Source organism: Stegostoma tigrinum, chromosome 31 (genome assembly GCF_030684315.1).
Source record: "Stegostoma tigrinum isolate sSteTig4 chromosome 31, sSteTig4.hap1, whole genome shotgun sequence".
NCBI lineage: Eukaryota > Metazoa > Chordata > Chondrichthyes > Orectolobiformes > Stegostomatidae > Stegostoma > Stegostoma tigrinum.
The window spans coordinates 31,764,303-31,778,644 of NC_081384.1; the positions used below are offsets into that span (position 1 = coordinate 31,764,303).

Genomic DNA, 14,342 nt, shown 5'->3' on the forward strand with positions numbered 1-14,342 from the left:
TGAAAGAGGTGTACATGATTATGACAGACTGGGGTAATATATATAATAAAATATTCTTCACTTAGTTCATTTTACAGGGACCAGGGAACACAGATTAAAGACTTTTATGAAACAGGTGCAGAGTAGGCGAATGTAACAAAGAACATTTGTGTACAATGAGTGATAATGACTTGGAACTTGCGATGGAAGTGGAAATAATAAATCATTTTGGACATACACTTGATTGGAATAAACCTGCAGGGCTACACAGACCAAGCAGATTGGAGAGTGCAATGACTAGATTGCTCTGTGGGAAGCTATCGTGAACATATTAGGCCAAATGATCCCCATCTGTGCTATAAGTAATTCTGTGGCTGTACAATGTGTTTTTGAACTTTCTAAAGATGTTAAGTCACACCGTATAAATGTAACTTCTTTCTTTTGTCTTTGACTCCCAATCATATTAGTCTTGTTATTTAGACAATTAGCTGGTTCTCGCTATGATGAAAAATTCCAGTCATTGTGCAGTTAAAGATCCTATCTCATAATTTCAATGAGAGCAAAGTGTTTTCCTTTAATAAGTTGCACAAATGAGCATTTCCCCATTGTGTGGAGGCTCTGAATCTGTGCAAAATGACTAACATTTGTTGGCATAGCAACTGTCACTGATCATCAGAAAGCATAAAGGAGCAGTTTGTTTCTGAAGAGCATGATATGGGAGGGTAAGATATGGAGTTGCAAAATGCATTGTACCATTACTGAGTCTGACAATTTATTTTGAAATAAATCACCTGGGTTTATTATCAGTCCTCACTCCCCCAAAATTTAAACTCCTTACCATCTGAAAATTCCTTCAGTTTTGCTGAAGCCAATCTCTCAAACCTCCTCCAGTTTTGTAACTCCTCCAACACGTTTTGTTTCTGGTAAATGGCTGTAATGCAATGAACATAGTGTTAATGGCCTTTAAGAAAACCTTTTAAAAGGTGCCACCTGGAAATGACAAAACATCACTGTGGAATTAAAGGAAGAATAGCAAGCTGGATTCAAATTAGATGATGCATTTTAGTTTCAACAAAAACAATGGCATTTAGATCTGAAAGGAGGTAGACATTCACAGACACTTAAGGCAGCACGTCCACAAACATTCCACGACTGAGCATCTGTTCAGTAGTAGCGGTGTGTACTATCTCCAAGGTGTACTGATAAAATTCACCAAGGTTTTGTATTCAGCCTTTTCCAAAACAAGACCACTACCATCTAAAAAGGCAGGTGACAGGTATGTGGGAAGATCACCACTTGCAAGTTCCCATCTACATCAATCACGATCCTGACTTGGAAATATATCAACATTCCTTCAGTGCCTCTGTGGCTAAATCCTGGAACTCCAACCTGAACAGCATAGTCGATCTTATTCACCGCCTCCTTCTCTACGGCAGTTGGGGATAGGCAATAAATATTTGCCTAGTCAGGTACCTGTGAATGAATAAACAAAAAAATTTATGGCTTTTCTTGGTGTTCCTGCGTTGTTATTGCGTGTGCCCAAAGAATCTTTCCTTGACCCCATACGGCCATTCATTGACCTCATTGAAGGTACCATACTACCAGCTCCACTTGGTCAGCCCTTTGAGTCCTCTGCTTGCTAAATTGCTGGACTGCTTATTTGGCATTTGGGCCTGAATGGGCAAAGAATACCTCAAGTTAAATGTTGGGAAGATTAAAGTCGTTGATTACAGTCTTCACATCAAACTTTATTCTTCAGCTTCTTTACTCCCCCCCCCCCCCCCACTTCTCAGTTTGAGATTAATCTGTGTAACATTTGATCCCAAGATGAGTTTCTAACCAGCTATTTGCTTAGATCGCCTGTTTCCCCTCTCTGACATCTCTCGACTTTGCCCTGTCTCAGCTCGTCTGCTGAAACTACTATTCCAATCTACTCATGGCTGCTCTCTCAAATTATACTCTTCATACTTGAGGAGATCATCTAAAACTGTGCTACCTGGAGCAAGTCCTGGTTCCTTCTTATCTTGAACTCTGATCTAAGTTTGTAAATGTGCCCTCTGTTCAAATTCCTCCCTGATCTTGCCCTACTCTACCTGTGTAATTTCCAACAAGTTTACCATAATTCTGGCCTTTTATTTAACATTTCAATCATTATTGCTTCATTGCTGGTGGCCACACCCTTGGTTCACTTGATTACAAGCCCTGGAATTACCTCTTTATATCTGCCACCTCTCTACCTTGCTTTTTCTCTTTTAAGACACTACTTAAAACAAGCTTCTTTGCCAAAAGTCTGCTATCTAACCAACCCAGTCCTTATGGCTCAAGTTGTACTTAGTTTGACACTCTAGCCCTGTGCTCTGGAATGCTTCATTAAGATAACATTGCTATATAACTATAAACTGTCACTGTTGTTTAATCTTCTATTGGTCAAGAATTTAGTTGTTCTCTTAGTCTGTTCTTTTATATCTTGTGGTTTGTTCTCTGTGAAGCATTTGGCGTATCTTACGTTGAAAGCGTTGCCTGAACACAAGTTGCTCCTTCCTTTAACAATTCTTAATTTAATCTCACTTTGCACTCCAGCCATTTCGGTAGTATTATCCTTAAGCTTTATATAGCAGAGATTCTTTTGAATTTTACAGCGTCAATGGGTGACAAATCTGCAGACCCTATTTCAGAGGCAATGTACCAAATTGTGGTGTTTACAGGTTAATTAATACCTTTTCATTTCTACACTTGTAACAAGCACAGCCAAACTCTGCTATTTACAGCAGAAAAACTAGTATAACAGGTCCCAGCTGTAGATACATTCAGTTATTAGATTTCAAATGATAGTGCAGACTTTTGTTACTGTGTAACTGACAGCTATTTCTGGACTTGGTTTGCTAGACAGGAACACCAATTGCAAAATGTTACAGTGCACATGTGTGGTCAAGACTGAACAATTGATATAAATGCCTATACTTATTCTTTGGGGTCTTTTTAGAACAACACCTAAACTTGCATTTGAGGTGTATTATTTTGGTTATACCCAAATCTAACGCCCTGTATTAAATGGTAGAGGGAGAACAGTGTCATAAAGCATTTTCCAAAAGACACCAATGTATACATTGACATCTCTCTGAAATTGATTATATTGTCACGTGTACTGAAGTACAAGGATAAGCTTTGTTTACAAACAGTACAGGCAGACCATAGTGAGTAAGGATATACAGATGAAAAAGACTTAGAGGTGTACAGGTTACATTGCACTGGGTGTGTGCTAGGCAAGGTTAATGTTAGTAAGGTCAACATTATTTGAGGCTAGCGAGTCCATTTATCAGTCAAATAATGATGGGAAGAAGCTGTCCCTGAACCTGCTTGTGCGTATTGTCCAGGCTTCTGTATCTTCTGCATGGCAGAAGAGGTTATAAGAGATCATTATTGGGGTGGGATGGGTCTTTGATGTTGGCAGCCTTTACACAGCAGTGATCCGTGTAAACTGAGTCCATGGATGGAAGGTTGGCTTCCATGATGATCTGGGCTGTACACACCACCTTCTGTAATTCCTTACGACCCTGGGCAGAGCTGTAGCCATACCAGGCCGTTATGAACCCAGATAGTATGCCTTGGATGGTGCATCTGTAGAAGTTGGTGAGGGTCTTATGGACATACCAAATTTCCTGAAAGATCAGTAACTCTGAGTATGGTTAGGTTAGCAATCTGATAGTGTAGCGGAGCTTTAGTTGCCAAGTTTGGAAGAAGATGATTCACCACAGCTCCATATCTATGTAAATTTTGCTAATTGTTGTATTAGTACATAGAACAGTACAGCACAGGAACAGGCCTTTCAGCCCACATGATCCCGATCATGATGCCAAATTAAACTAATTCCTTTTGTCTGCCCATGGTCCATATTCCACCATTCCTTGCTTATTCATGTGCTATTATAAAACTCTAAATGCCTCTATCACATCTGTGAACACCCCTGTCATATTTGCCCCTGTCATAATAATAGCTGTTATTTGAACACTGCTCCCCCAGGAACATTTAATGTAATGAACCAAACTAGTTCTCTCAAACTTGCAAAACTCCAGGATAGCCCTTTAACACTTGACAGCTATATTGCTGGGACCATGATCCGAAGTAATGTTAAGGTGATATTGTGAATTAATCTTAAACTGGAATATTCACACATACATTTTACCAAATTAATCTTTTCATTGTCTTTTCCTTTTTACTAACAGAGACAATAGGGATCGTTCTCATCTCAAAACCTCAATTGTGGATGTTGAAGTTGGTTTTGTGATTGAGCAACGCTATGTCTTCAGAAGAATTGATTCAGTATTTGTTGTCTTCTCTGTCTAGTCTCAGGTATTTCTGACCACTCCGTCAATCAGTAGCCCTTCATTATCATGTGAGATATAAAAGAGGAATGTGTCCTGCCAAAACTACTTATTCTGGTTCTCCTGATGAACGTAATTATGTTCACCTTGGAGGTGTGCGTGCCCTGGGGGAGTTTCTGAAGTAATATGTAAATGTGGATAAGAAAGGAGGATAATATGAGATTCTAAATGGAAGGGGAATGAGTGAGCAGGCTGTGGAGATTACAGGAGATTTTGAGGTATATAAGATATGAAATACCTTAAGAAAAACTCAAATGTTTAAAAGAATCCTTATTTATAGTCAAGTTCTCCTCAAAATCACTCACCATTCTGACTTGCACATATATCACCGTTCCTTCACTGACGCTGGGTCAAAATCTTGGAATTCCATCCCTAATGGCATTGTGGGTCCACCCACAGCAGGTGGGCAGCAGCGGTTCAAGAAGGCAGCTCACCACCACCTTCTCAAGGGCAGCTAGGGATGGGCAATAAATGCTGGCCAGCTAATAATGCTCACATCCGATAAATGAATTTAAAAAAACAAACCAGAGCACAGATCTAGGATCAGGTTTCTTTCCGAACATAATTATTTGTACAATGAGTAATAAATGTATAGACACTGTACCAGATCAAGTATTGATGACTGGCCTTATGGGTGCTGAAATTGAAGTTAGAGGCTTATGTATTTCAGATACAAGAGAACGAGGAACATTTTTGGATCAACTCTTGACCTACAGTCTGCTTCGGAGTTAGAATGATGTCAATAAATAGGAAAAGGTCAATGCCATTTGGCCCCTAGTCCCTGTTCTAACTTTCACAGCAATCATAACTGAACTACTTCTGAACTCCACTCTTCTGCCTTATCCCCAAATCCTTTGATTTCCTTATTACCCAAATGCCTGTCAATCTCCGCCTCATAGTCAGTACATCTGCAGCTTACTTAAGTTATGAATTCCAGTGACTCTCAAAACGTATAAACATGCTTTCATTTATCTCACTCATTAGCCAAGTCCTTACTCTGAGAGCTTGACCCAAGTTTGAGATTCATTATCCAGGGCTCTCTTCACGATCAGCATAGACTTCACTGATGGTTAGTAAGGATATGGCTGGTTGACTATCCTGTCAACACCTATGTTCAGGCACACCAAAAAAAAGTTCGTCATTAGAAATCACAGTGCCATTACCATATACGTGATCTTGTACAGTTAGAACTTATAAAGCAAAAGTGGAAAAGGCAATATTCTGGACGGGCAAGACCAAATAAGTTGAAGTGCAATTTTCACTGGACTGTTGTTCTGTCTTTCTGAACATTTAACAGTGTGGTAGTTGCTGAGGAGAGGAGAGACTAAAAGACATAGATTCTGTTATTCAAAAAATGAACCCTTTATTGCTACTATCATCTACTACCATTGAAAGTCAATAATTCTCAGTCCCTTTCTCCCCTTTAAATTTTTCCTTGTTCATTCCTTCCTATTTTTCTTCCCATCCTGTGTCCAATTGGCCTTATAATGAATCACTCTGGGTTCCACACTTAAACCTTGCTTTTTAATTACTTTGCTTAATATAATACTCAGTGAGACCAATAATTCAAGAGGAATATTGCTGTACGCTTGTGTTTCATGAGGACTTTGACACTGTTTCAGCATGGGTTAACTCTCTCTCTCCCTATTTATTTCAGAACCCTCTCCCCATCCCCCTTTTCTGATGAAGGATCTAGATCCGAGACTTCAGCTTATGTGCTCCTAAGATGCTGCTTGGCCTGCTGTGTTCATCCATCCCCACACTTTGTTATCTCGGATTCTCCAGCATCTGCAGTTCCTATTATCTCTATCTGTCTCTAGAGCTTCTCTGGCAGTATCTGAAGAAAGGTCACTGGATCTGAAATGTTAACTTCACTTTGTCCCCACAGATGCTGCTAGACCTCCTGAGTTTTTCTAGCAATTTTTTCCGGTTTCTAGCATCTGCAGCTGTTTGCAATATCTTTGTTGATAATCAAATGTGGCTTAGTTGAGAGCAAAAGCACAGTGTCCGAATCAGTAGGTTGAATCCAATCTCTCTTCAGAGATTTAAACACGAAAGTCTAGATTTATACTCCAATACAATACTGAGGAGCACTTCATTCTTGGGAGTGTAGTATTTTGGATGGGACCTTTAAACTGAAGTGTGGCTTCTCAAAGTTACTTCCCACCCCAGTCAATATAACAGAAACTGATTGGTGGGTCTTTATCAGAGATAATGGGAACTGCAGATGCTGGAGAATTCCAAGATAATTACGGTGGGTCTTTATCACTTTTGTTTGTCAGAATGTTGCTGTTCTCACATTTCGTAAGTGTCACTTCATTTCATTGAATATTCAGTGCTTTGGTATTGCTTGAGGTGGTCAAAGGTGTCACATATATATGCAAGCTTTTTTCTTCTCCTTTGCCACATTGGAACATTTTTATGTGAAATAGTGTGTTAATAGTGCCATGGAAAGGAGAAATATTAGAAACAAACTTTTTCATCGAAGGGCCTGTACTGTGCTGTAATGTTCTATGTCTATGTTGAAGACTGGCAAATGAAGGAAGTCATTAATGTTTTAATTATCATCGTGATCACTGCCACATCCCTGTGAATTTTATTTTCGTTTTCAAGTTTAACCCCTACCGTTATTAGATAGGAATCAAACTGATATCATGCATGATGTCATCTTCATGTTTTGTAGGTTTGTTTTGATATTCATTTGAAATCCAGCCCCAAATGAGTGCTGTTTATATCTACAGACAAATGCTTCGTGTATTAGGAACAAATTAGCGGTGATGCTGGAATCTGTATTGAAAACAAAAGAAATGCTGGAAATCCCAGCGGCTCAGGCAGCATCACAGAAGCAGCTTCATGTAATTTAATAACTTGCATTTGTTCATCATCTAAAGAGCAGTATACATCAATTTAAAATTAAGAGTCTTAATAGTTGCATTTTAAAAAATGTGGAATGAATGTTAATTAGTTCAGTATTATTGATCTTTTCATAGGCCATTGTTCTGAATGGCATTCTGAAAAGTGACTGCATTTCAGACAATTTAAGTCAAAAGAGCCGAGGCTGGGGAAGGCTCTATCAAAATTCACGTGTTTTATTAAAAATATTTTTGTACCTGTTTTTATTTCAAAATGAGGAGTGAAATAAAGGGAGATGGTTCAGCCATTCAGAATGTTGACATTTAACTGGCAACCCTGGCTGACTTCTATTCACTGCATAAGGTGGGTCACAGCAATAGGCTTGGCTTTAACTTGGGACCTAAAGGCTGCAGCTGGAAATGGGGGTAATCAACCAGACTGAGAGTTTGAGGAGTTTTTCACTTCCTGGCTTCAGACAAGTGCAAGCTCTGTCCAAATTCATGAGAATTCGATATCTGAACAATTGTGGGGAATGTAACTCTGGACAACAGGATTACAACAGCTACGTGCTTAGGAAATCGATATTTATTTAAGCATAAGTGCTAGCCAGGGTGGCTTGGAGGTGACGGTAGTTGGGGAGAGAGTGGCTCAGCATTCCTCTGTGGAACATGGAGTTCCAAACCTGCATGGCAACCAAAATAAATTTTACTTTAGGAGCACATCTGGCCAGATTCTGGATCAGCACTTTAAAATGCCTTTAGGATTAGAATGATATTATTGTTCTCCAACTATGTGTCTATGACACAGATGAAAACCCAGCAATTAACATGGTGGCCGCACAGACTCATGGGAAGTGCCTGACACCCACCACAGTTCTGTTGTCAACTGTTCAAATAAGTCCTGATATCAACCCTGGCATTACAAAAGTTAAGGGAAGTATTTTAAAGTGCAAATGAATCTTTCGATGAAAAAAAAGTCAATCTTTTATAAATGAATCTAAAGATAGACTGAGGGATTATTTCCTGGATAGAAGAGGAAGCACCAGGTTTATTGAGAAGTAAACGTACAAAGCGTACACAATAACAGTGAGATAACAAAGTGCGGAGCTGGATGAACACAGCAGGCCAAGCAGCATCTCAGGAGCACTAAAGCTGACATTTCGGGCCTAGACCCTTCTTCAGAGAGGGGGATGGGGAGAGGGAACTGGAATAAATAGGGAGAGAGCAGGAGCCAGACTGAAGATGGAGAGAAAAGATAGGTGGAGAGGAGAGTATAAGTGGACAGTGAGAATTGGCTTAGTGCTAAAACGGCAGAGACAGTGCATGTGGATTCTTGGGTGCTATAAATGATCTCAATCCCCTCACTCAGAACATTTGTGCCCAATGAACATTCTCAGTGCATTGTATTTCCATGTCTACCATTAGTTGTCTGCTTCCTCAGTTTAGTCAGTGAGTACAAGTATTTCTGAACTGACTTCTAGCTGAAATGTCGTTCCTGCATGATCATGGAGTCAGTGCTTGAGCTCCCTCCCTAACTGCAGTATACCGTATTAGATCTGAGCATTTTGAGTTCAGGTAAAGTTAGTGCTGGAATGGAATTGATCAGAGTCACATGGAGATAACTTCTTGTTACTGCTCTCATATAGACTATCTGGTTTTCAAAGGCAGGTAAGGATATTGAAGAGTTGGTGAAAGATTGCAGAGTGTTTCTCAGAATGACAACATCCAACCAAGGTTTATTTCATTACATGTTCAAACTCAAGAAAAGGCAGGTTGAGTTCACATGTGAAATGTTTTCCAATTTAAATTTCAGTAGCACCCAAAACCATCTATTTTTGGGTTAAAGTTATTCTTGTTTGAAACATACAAATCATGAACAGAAGTAGGCTATCAGTCACGCCGACCTGTGGCCATTATTCAAGTTTATGCAAAGCAGATGAAAACGTATTGAAAGGAAAATATAAAGCAAATGACAGGAAATATTTGCAGTGCTCTCCCTGATGCAGTGTAGGGAAATGCAGGGGCTTTAAAGTTGAGAACACAGTATGAAGCTAGAGGAACACAGCAGACCAGGCAGCATAAGAGGAGCAGGAAAGTTGACATTTCGGGTCAGGACCCTTCTTTAGAAATGGGGGAGGGAGGAGGGAGCTATGAAATAAATAGAGGAGGGGTGGGGCTGTGGAAGGTCGGTGGGATGGTGATAGGTGAGTGCAGGTAGGCATTGGTGGGGATTGGTCGGTGAGGGGGTAGGACCGGATAGGTGGGAGAGAAGATGGACAGGTTGTGTCAGGTCATGGAGGTCGGGATGAGAGGGAGGGTTAGTCATGGGATGGGGGGGGGGCGGGGGGAGATTTGAAACTGGTAAAGTCCACATCAAGACCATTGGGTTGTAGGCTCTCAAGGCAGAATATGAGGTACTGCTCCTCCAGTTTCCGGCTGGCGTCATTATGACACTAGAGGAGGCCCAAGATGCACACATCACCCAGTGGGATGGGGAGTTGAAGTGGTTTGTGACTGGAAGGTGGTGTTATTTGTCATGAACAGTGCACCTGCGTTCTGATCGTAGTTTGTCCAAGATATGAACACACATATCATTTTGGCACAAAGTGAAACTGTGTTTTGAACTGTGCCCTTTAAAAGCTGCCCTAATATCAAAAATATTGTGCCATTCATTTTTTAAAATATCTACTTTAATTAATTTATTTATTTATTAATATAATCATCAGATGGATTGACAACAGCTCTTCGACCTGAGCTGTTGAGGTGAAATTCCCAGCCGCTGTGAAGAGGTTCACATTGCGAGCATTTCTGGATCCTGACCCTGCTATTGCTAATCTTCTGGGATGCTACATCCACGTTTGTTGCCCAAATAATGAAGGCTCTGTCAGATGAGCTACGGCACTGCTGGGGCTGGAAGAGGAATGTCGGGGCACCTCAAAATGGTGCTCATTGCTCATCTCACGTGTGAAACTGTGTTAACGTTTCTAGTTTAACAAGCTGCTGTTGCCTATTCTCACTGATTGCAGTTGGTGGGTCAGGAATTTGAGGATCCAGTTGCAGAGGGTGGAGCTGAGAAAGGCAGTCACTATAATCAAAGGCCCCTCCAACCCCAGTTATACTCTCTTCCAACGGGCAGAAGATAGGTTAGGCTTTTCTATGAACCAACACATCCAAGAACAGCTTCTTCCCGACTGTTACTAGACCTCTGAATGGACCTGTCAAATTTTAAATTTAATGTTGATTTCACTGTGCAATTTCCCTCTGGCCAGAACATTGTATTCTTCATTCTGTTCTATCAACCTAATGCACGTCGTATGGTGTGATCTGCCTGTACCGAACAGAAAGGACAATTTTTTACAAATCATTGTATCCCTAAGATTTTATGTCTGTTTCCGATCTCTAGCATCTGCAGTATTTCGCTTTTATTCTTACATATCTTTGGAGGAAGGCCTACAATTTGAATCTTGAGTTTGTCCAAAGCCTGTGTCATATCTGGAAAAGACCTTGGACCAGCACTACCACTACCATCACCATCACCACCCACCTAGCCAACTGCACAGTGGGTATACTTATACCATGTGACATACTGTTCCAAAAACCTCTTCAGCACCGCCTTCACAATCGTGATTGACAAATTCCTCTGTCCCAGTTACACCCACATCCCATGAATAAGTAAAAAGAAGATCACTGATAACATATAATTTTATTGCAAAAATCATCCAACCTCTATATCGAGCAACAGGATAGACCGGTGATAATGGGAACTGCAGATGCTGGAGAATCCAAGATAATAAAATGTAGACCAGTCTTAGCTGTGGGCCTTCCACTGGCTGTTAGGACAGCTGCTACCTCTTCAATGTATTGTCATGGCTCAGTATTCCTTTGTTTACCCAACACAGACTTGTGATGCAAGCATACCAATGCTCTGAAATGGTTCTTGTCCATGACCATATAAGACATATCCATTAGTATTCTGTTAAATTGATATTTAGGTGCTGTCAGACTTGCAAAAATCATGCTGTCCAATGCCACACAATTCTGGAGTGAAGGGAGAACATTTCAAAACCTGAAAAGCTTGGAATATCTTTTCCCTACCAGAATCCTTCAGAGTCTGGAGGAGATTCAACAAAGAATGAAAGAATTGTATTTATGCAGAACTGTGTATGATATTACCAGTAGAGCCAATTTAAGCACAGCAAAACACACAGCAGAGATGAATACTAAATAAATGGTGTTAGTGATGCTTGATATAGAATATATGAAGTGCACTAGAGCGGGCCAGCCAGAGTTGCCAAATCTCCAGTTTGTCCACTAGTTCCAAGAATTAATCTTTTGTATTTTTTAAATCTATTTTACTCTGCACATTCCCATTTATTCATTATAAAGGTTCATTTGATGCATTTGAGAGCATATTAGATGATTAGGGTAGGTGGATTGGCCATGTAAATTGCGCAATGTGTCAAGGGATCTGAGGGCTAGGTGGATCAGCGATGAGACATGGATTACAGAGATCGGGTAGGGTACGGGGTTTGGGTGTGATGCTCTTCAGAGGGTCGGTGAGAACCTGATAGGCCAAGTGGCCTGCTCCCACACTAGGAATTTTATGGTATGGTTCTATGATTATTTTGATACTGCCCAGTGGCTCGGACCTCCATAATCATGAAGTGCTTCATGGTCATGGCCCACATCAACTCTAGTCTCTCAGCCTGCCTCAATCCCCTGCAATTTGCCTACCGATGTAACAGGTTCACAGCAGATGCTATTTCCCTAGCCCTGCACTCACCGCTGGAACATCTGGACAATGAAGGTGCCTGTGACAGATGCCTGTTCTTCAACTACAGCTTCGCCTTCAACACCATTATCCCGTCCAGACCGATCTCAAAACTCTGTGGCCTTGGTCTCGGCTCCACCCTCTGCTCCTGGATCCTCAGCTTTCTGACCCACAGACCACAAGCAGTGAAGGTAGACAACTGCACCGCCCGCACAATAGTGCTACCACAGGAGACCCCCCCAAAGGATGCATTCTCAGCCCCCTACTGTACTCCCTGCACACCCGTGACTGTGTTGCTAAATTCTGAATGAATGCCATCTGCAAGTTTGCTAACAATGCCACTGTGGTAGGATGGATATCAAACAGGGGTGAGTCAGAATGGAGGAACAAGATAGAGGGCTTGGTGATGTGGTGCAATGATAACAACCTGTCTCAATGTTGGAAAAACTAAAGAACTGATCATTGACATCAGGAAGAAAAGAGGAGAACACAGCCCTATCTAAATCAACAGAGCTGAGTTTGGGAGGATGGTGAACGTCAACTTCCTAGGAGTGACAAAAACTGCCAAACTGTCTGGACTTCAATTAGATGCGTTGGTCAAGAAGGCACAACAACATATTTTCTTCTTCAGGTGGCTCAGGAAGTTTGGCATATCCATAAGGACACTCGCCAACTTCTACAGATGCACAATTGAAAGCATACTGTTGGGGTGCACAATGGCCTGGTACAGCAACTGCTCTGCCCAGGACCATAAGAAACTGCAGAAGGTGGTCACAATAGCCAACCTTACATCCATGGACTCTATTTGCACATCTCATTGCCATCGAAAGGCTGCCAATATCATCGGAACTCGTCCTCACACTCAACAACTTCTCTTTTGACTCCTCCCACTTCCTACAGACTAAGGGGGTGGCCATGGGCACCCGCATGGGCCCCAGCTATGCCTGCCTCTTTGTAGGTTACGTGGAACAGTCCATCTTCCGCACCTACACAGGCCCCAAACCCCACCTCTTCCTCCGGTACATTGATGACTGTATCGGCGCCGCCTCTTGCTCCCCAGAGGAGCTCGAACAGTTCATCCACTTCACCAACACCTTCCACCCCAACCTTCAGTTCACCTGGGCCATCTCCAGCACATCCCTCACCTTCCTGGACCTCTCAGTCTCCATCTCAGGCAACCAGCTTGTAACTGATGTCCATTTCAAGCCCACCGACTCCCACAGCTACCTAGAATACACCTCCTCCCACCCACCCTCCTGCAAAAATTCCATCCCCTATTCCCAATTCCTCCGCCTCCGCCGCATCTGCTCCCACGATAAGACATTCCACTCCCGCACATCCCAGATGTCCAAGTTCTTTAAGGACCGCAACTTCCCCCCCACGGTGATTGAGAACGCCCTTGACCGCGTCTCCCGCATTTCCCGCGACACATCCCTCACACCCCGCCCCCGCCACAACCGCCCCAAGAGGATCCCCCTCGTTCTCACACACCACCCTACCAACCTCCGGATACAACGCATTATCCTCCGACACTTCCGCCATTTACAATCCGACCCCACCACCCAAGACATTTTTCCATCCCCTCCCCTGTCTGCTTTCCGGAGAGACCACTCTCTCCGTGACTCCCTTGTTCGCTCCACACTGCCCTCCAACCCCACCACACCCGGCCCCATCCCCTGCAACCGCAGGAAATGCTACACTTGTCCCCACACCTCCTCCCTCACCCCCATCCCAGGCCCCAAGATGACATTCCACATTAAGCAGAGGTTCACCTGCACATCTGCCAATGTGGTATACTGCATCCACTGTACCCGGTGCGGCTTCCTCTACATTGGGGAAACCAAGCGGAGGCTTGGGGACCGCTTTGCAGAACACCTCCACTCAGTTCGCAACAAACAACTGCACCTCCCAGTCGCAAACCATTTCCACTCCCCCTCCCATTCTCTTGATGACATGTCCATCATGGGCCTCCTGCACTGCCACAATGATGCCACCCGAAGGTTGCAGGAACAGCAACTCATATTCCGCCTGGGAACCCTGCAGCCATATGGTATCAATGTGGACTTCACCAGTTTCAAAATCTCCCCTTCCCCCACTGCATCCCTAAACCAGCCCAGTTCATCCCCTCCCCCCACTGCACCACACAACCAGCCCAGCTCTTCCCCCCCCACCCACTGCATCCCAAAACCAGTCCAACCTGTCTCTGCCTCCCTAACCGGTTCTTCCTCTCACCCATCCCGTCCTCCCACCCCAAGCCGCACCCCCAGCTACCTACTAACCTCATCCCACCTCCTTGACCTGTCCGTCTTCCCTGGACTGACCTATCCCCTCCCTACCTCCCCACCTACACCCTCTCCA

At 42.8% G+C, this 14,342-nt stretch overlaps 1 protein-coding gene and 1 long non-coding RNA gene across 4 annotated transcripts in view; one reads left to right on the forward strand and one right to left on the reverse strand.

Annotated features, from left to right (window-relative positions):
• LOC125466241 (rho GTPase-activating protein 12) overlaps positions 1-14,342 on the forward strand; it is a 212,064-nt gene that overhangs the window by 102,676 nt on the left and 95,046 nt on the right. The gene's annotated exons all lie outside the window — the stretch shown is intronic.
• The window catches only part of LOC125466243 (uncharacterized), a 155,281-nt gene that overhangs the window by 22,826 nt on the left and 118,113 nt on the right, over positions 1-14,342 (reverse strand). Inside the window, exon 3 of the long non-coding RNA XR_007250413.1 lies at positions 818-910. This is a non-coding gene — a long non-coding RNA (uncharacterized LOC125466243). The remainder of the gene's footprint in view (positions 1-817; positions 911-14,342) is intronic.